We start from the raw sequence: 6,000 nt of genomic DNA, 5'->3' as shown, positions 1-6,000 counted from the left end.
TACATTTGCTGAGAAAGACAAACCCCCAAAAATTGTCCTTCCTATCACTAAACAGTCAAATGGGCAACATTACTTTCATATAAGAAAGGTAATTTTAGATTAAGACTGAAAAGAATCTATGCAGACCTACTTGCAATATTTTTTTGACGTTACCAAGAGAAAGTAGATTCTCAATTAATAGAAATCAGGAAATAGAAATCCTGGTTACCTCTGTTATTTTCAACAGCCTACTTACTCCAAGTGGAGACCTGGGCCATCATAAAGTTCCCTTCAACTTTAACAAACTATTAACAAGAAGCAACAAGCTACCCTTAGATCCAGACTATGCTCTTGACTGTATGGTTCAAGTCGATGGTAATTCCATAGGTTTCAATAAAGCATAGAAAACTCTTGGGTTTTTTTGACATTCATGACCAGTGAAGACGGATATGGATCAGTAAACAGATGTTACACTTGATCATAGTCGTGAAGCAAAGGAATATGCTCCTGTACAAGAAAGGAAAAATATGGTCCTCCCGAAGAGCCACTCCATGCAATGTGCTCAGAACTAGCCAAGCTGGACCTATTGTTGAACAAGCCAAAATTTATGAATTTTCTTTGAGTTTTTTTATGTTTCTTCCTTCTTTTCTAAATAGCAAAATGCTGCCTCTTCATTGTCACCTTTAAAACACATGCTGTTATGCCTGAAACTCTTTTTGGAGCACAGGTTCAGAATACCATGTACTCTGTTACTAAGCCTTTCTTGCAGCTTTTGCTCAGAAAGGACAATGTGTATGTGTGTGGGAGTAGTAGAAAATGCAGCTGGTTTTCTTTATTTTTCCACCATCATTACTGCAGACTGTTAACAAGGAAGAAGACATATGTATACACCATTTTGCTTCTCTGCAACACTGCAGTACAGGAGGTTGGAAGATTATCTTGGTGAACAACTCCTAATTTTGACATAAAGGGATTGGCAGTAAGCTGAGAGAATTTGTCTTGCAGTGAAAAGGATGCTGCTGTTTTGCTGGAATATTTTACCAGAGATATAGAACTTTAATTTGCTCTTTTATTGGTTTTATGAAAGCTTGTATCACCAAAGAACTTCAGTGAGTCCAGGAAACTCTGGAAAGATTAATTCATTTCACTGGATAGCTGCTTAAAAATTAAAAAAAAATCCAAACAGATCCAGGATGCAACTCCTTCCCCTCATCCTCCGCCTCGCCCCACTGCCATAAATGCACTATGGCCAAAAGCTTTATAGGTAACTCAAAATGACAGAGGCTTTGATACTTTCAGCACTCTGGAGCAGTTTAAAAGGGAGATGCTCTTTCTGCACAGTACATGTATCTGCAGCTTGTGAGGCCACACAGCAAAAAACCCTGGTCATCTTTCAAAGCGTAAGCCTGCATGCTTCGTATCCCCTCCTCCCTGACCCCTCAGGCAGTTTAGGACTTACCTTGCTGCCACGCCAGCCATGGAGGGGTGCTGCTGAAATTCAGAGACATTTACGCAGTAAAAATCCAAGGCAAGGTACAAGCCAGCTTCTGGGAGTGACATCATTTATTTTCTGCAGCTGACGCTTTCCCCAGTTGTCCCCGGCCAGCTCTCATCACTGGTTTCCCCAGGTTGAACTCTCCATCCCTGGTGTGGCCACAGCTCGCCTCGCGCCGGCCGGCAGCGCTGGGCTGGGTAAGGGAGAGGAGGACCCGTCTGAGCTACGGAACTGCACCTCACAGCGCAGAGCTAAGACTCACTGCCAATGGTGGTCTCTGCTAATTGCTCTCAAGTCCATCTTCATATCATGACCAAGGCGGGCAATGCTGGTCAGGGAAGCCAGAGGACGGCCAGCTGCTGAAAGCGATCAGAGCCATTGTGTTTGACCTCTGGCATTGTAGTTTTATTTCTGTGGCTCTGCACGAGAACTGTCAAGGCTGCCAGGCTGTCGTGCCTGTGTAAAACATGCCCACCTGCCTTCGTATCCGAAGACAAGTCAGATTGCCTGCTCCAACAGTATGTGAGTTAGACATTAAAATGCGGAGCTGGATTTCCATGCAGAATGCCGTGTATTTTTAATTAGCAGGCCTATAATCGGCTTGTCTTATCATCTCATTACAGTTTCATTTTGCATGGTTTCACTTCTGATGATAGGAAAATGCAGTGAAGCTGAGACCTTGGCTTACTGCAGGGACAGCCAGTCCTTCAGGCTGGCCACGGATTTAGTCATTGGGCCTGTTCCCTTTCTAATGCAAGGGACACGTCTTTAGGAAACCGTGATATTGTCATCTGATGGGAAAAAAACATTCTTTGTCATGAGACAACGAATTTCTTCTTTGAATATTATCTACTTGTGTCTGACTTTCTGAGGGCCTTGGTTTTCTCGCTTAATCGTTTATAGTATTGCCACCCACCCTGCAGCAAATGACACATCCCAGTTGGAGGCATTTGACGCCATTGCAATAGTGCTGGAAGGAGCAAGCATCCAGCCTGGAATATAGGGAGAACCCAGTAAAATTTCTGGAGAGGGCAGCTCACCTGCTGAAGATTTGTACTTCAATGTGCAAAATTCAGAAGATTAAAAGCTATCAAGAATTCACAGGACTGCTCATTAAGGCTGTAGCAACATAAAGGTGGAAACGATAGGAGTATGGCAAGAGGGTCTTGCTGTTCTTCTTCTATGTAGTAGGGATTTCAGTCCCAGGAGGCTGATAGGGTTCCCCATGGAGGAGAAATAAAAGCAAAGACAGAACGATTTTTCTTCTCCATAATTGTCAAAGCACACCTGTGGCAACCCTCCAGGAGAAGTTGGCATGACAAAACATGCCTTTCTGCATTTAGTTAATGTTTGGAACTGGAGTGAGCACTGTGTTACCTTTGCCTGGTAATTAAATGTATGGGATTTAAGAATACTGACTTCTTCCTGAGGCTGCCACTTGTGAGCTGAAAAATTTAGGAACATTTAAATACCATCAGGTAAAATTTAAATTATATTCTCTTTAATAGTTACCGAAATAGTTCTGTGTAATATTTTTGTCATCTTTTGATTCCCTTCTTTCTTTCCAGGTATAAAAAGTTTTGTGTAACACCCTTTTCGGCTCATCACACTTTCTTGCACCAGACCACACCAGTTCCTCCGCTTTTTCAAAATCCACCTGTCTCTCCACATATTCATCACAGGGGTCTTTTTTGCTATGACTGCAACCTCTTCTAATCCAGGCTCCTTTCCCAGTTTCTATTTTCTACATAAATCCATGCAGGTGTTTCAAAAAAACAGCCTGTTTTGTCTGCTGCTTTCACTCTCCCTCTCCCACTAGAGCTCTTTACAAGAGCTACCCTGACCTCTTGAAAGCCTCTCATCAGCTTCCCTTCATATTTTGTCTCTGCTGCAAGTCCCAGGTTCCCACCCGGCTCGGTTTCTGCTAATTGTTCTCCTCATTTGCTGCCACTTTTACTTCAGTCTAGTCTCTTGTGTCTCCCACAGTTGCTTATCTCCCCCGTTGGACTCTTTTTCCTGGGGTGACTCTGGCCCCAGTTTTTCCTGCAGGGGCAAATGTCTCTGCTCCTCAACACTCATATTGCTTACATTTTGATAATATCTACCAGCCAGATAAGAAATCGTTATGCTGAATGAGATAAACTTACTAAAGGAAAGCCTGTCTCTAGTCGAGGTCTCAGTAAACACTTCAGATCCATCTAAGAGCCATGGCACAAAAACATTTCCAGCTCTCTCTTCCTTCACAGTTTTGATGATTAATAGCAACAAACTATTTCTAAGTTATCTCTGTTTGCACAACTGGAATTTGTAGTTGTTGTAGATCAGCACTTGCAAATACTGAGAAGTTGAATACTCAGTGAAATATACCGTGTTTGGGTTTTTATGTGTAGATACTTAAATATTTCTGCACTGTATATTTTGTGAATGGGCTACACCAACAATTTTACTAACTCTACAGGACTTTCTTTTAACTATAGAGACTAATGTATTTAAGCTGCTGCAGGACAACACTGCTTTATTCTCTGTAGACAACTTTATTCTTTGTCTTGTCATTTTTATTGTTCTAGTGGTAGTGAATAAAACCCTGCATCTGTTCCTCAGGAAGGACTTAATCCAAAGCTCATTGAATGCATTGGAAGAGCCTCCATTGGGCTTTGGATCAAGCTCTTTAGTTCACAGACAAATGCTCTTTGTGAGAATATGCTATTCAAGTATTGTACAGAAGAGTTACAGAGGTTCCCTATTTCTAAAATGAAGATTGCTCTTTAAATCCTTTTTGCTATGCTTTTTTAGTTGGAGGAACAATATGCAACTGTACATAATTGTTGAAGTACTGTAGTCTGTGATTATCGTGCCCCGGCAGTTGATATAAATGTTGAATATTTAAGGCTGTGGTAACAAGTAGTGCTACATTTATATGGCTCTTCCTATGCACGCAGTAATTCAGAAAATATATAGAGATACGCTCCCTGCCCCTGAAGATGTTCAGGCTCAATCAGGCAAGCTGGACACGGGCAAGCCATCTTTCAGGACTGCCTTATGTTGATGTTATTGATGAAGCAGTCTTGAAAGAGGGATTTGTAGAATAAAAGAGGGATACTACTGAATGGGATTTTTTTTCTGTGCTTAGGAAAAGGAACAGACTGAAAGGACACACAAAGCACACAGCAGGGGAGAGAAACAGGGGCTGTTGTGGAAGACGGTAGAAAAAGACTAAGATAAGGCAAGAGTAATCAAAGCAGAAATATTAGCTGGAGTAAGACCGTAAAGAGCTTTAAGTGAAACCTTACAGCCCCAGGTTTGCAATGACTGCATTTTCCACAAGAAGGAGGGAGAGCCATGAGTCAGTTATGCAGAGGTATCCCCACAAGCAGCAATAAAAAAATTTTCTTCCTTACAACATCACAGGTACTGAATACGTCTTTGGTTTTCTTGTGAAACGGAACTAACAGTTCCCATGAACCAAAGAGAACACGATGCCAGTGAAACTTGGCTGGTTTTGCAACTGCAAAACAGAGTAGCTTCTTCACGTGGGTGTAGATTACACAAACAGTTACTACTGGGTATTACTCCTGTGACAGAATTGCTTGCAGTAAAATATACTACACTGTGTGGTAAGTGCTGGCAGGGCTACGCACGTAGTTTGTAAGCCGATGATGACTAAAACAGTTTATGGAGCCAGTACTAAAACATTACTCACTCAAGGAGTCACGTTTAAGTCAATGAGGTTACTCATGTAGCTAGTTACCGATAGAGATCTTGCCAAGCTATTCCACCACATAATAGATGTGTATAAATGAACCCGTTAGTCAGCAGAATAACTTCAGAAAATAATTTTTAAGTTCATACTACATTAATACTTGAATTCCCTAATCACAGCTGAGGTCCCGTTACGTTTTACAAACACCCACTAACAGGCAGTCCCTGTCCTAACATTCATCAATTGATATACACAAATAAGGGAAAGTGACTTGTCTTCAGTCACATCACATGTCATCAGCAACGCCAGGAATAGAACAGGGATCTCCAGTCAGTTCCCTACCGGCAGCTCCCTGCTTCTGTAAAACTCAACATTTCATCCCCGTACTGAATATAAAGCATCTATGAATGTGACCTCCAAACTTCCCCCAGCTCTTCTGCTAACTGACTGATGGATCTCTGCACTCATTAGTTTTATAAATGCACAGAGAATACACAGAAGTACCAATTTTATCTCACACACATTACCACAAGCCGGTGCACTCCCTCATCCAGCTCATCTGCATGTTACTCTGCAGTCAGAGAAATAACCAGAACCACACGGAAAGGAAAACAAATCTAATCACAAAATTTCTGACAGCTAATCTAAGACACTTAAAAATCTGCATCCCAAGCAAAACTCATTTTTCATACTTGGTGAAATTCAGCGTACAGGTTACCAGATCAGGCATCACCTTTCAAGACTGCATTTTATTTTATAAATGTTATAAAAGTGCCTGGCATATCCGGCATCATTATCACTGTATTTTCCTTCCTTCCTTTATTCT

Source organism: Phaethon aethereus (genome assembly GCF_964289735.1).
Source record: "Phaethon aethereus genome assembly, chromosome: Z".
Classification (NCBI taxonomy): domain Eukaryota; kingdom Metazoa; phylum Chordata; class Aves; order Phaethontiformes; family Phaethontidae; genus Phaethon; species Phaethon aethereus.
The sequence above is the reverse complement of the archived record's forward strand: the minus strand, read 5'-3'. Positions refer to the sequence as shown.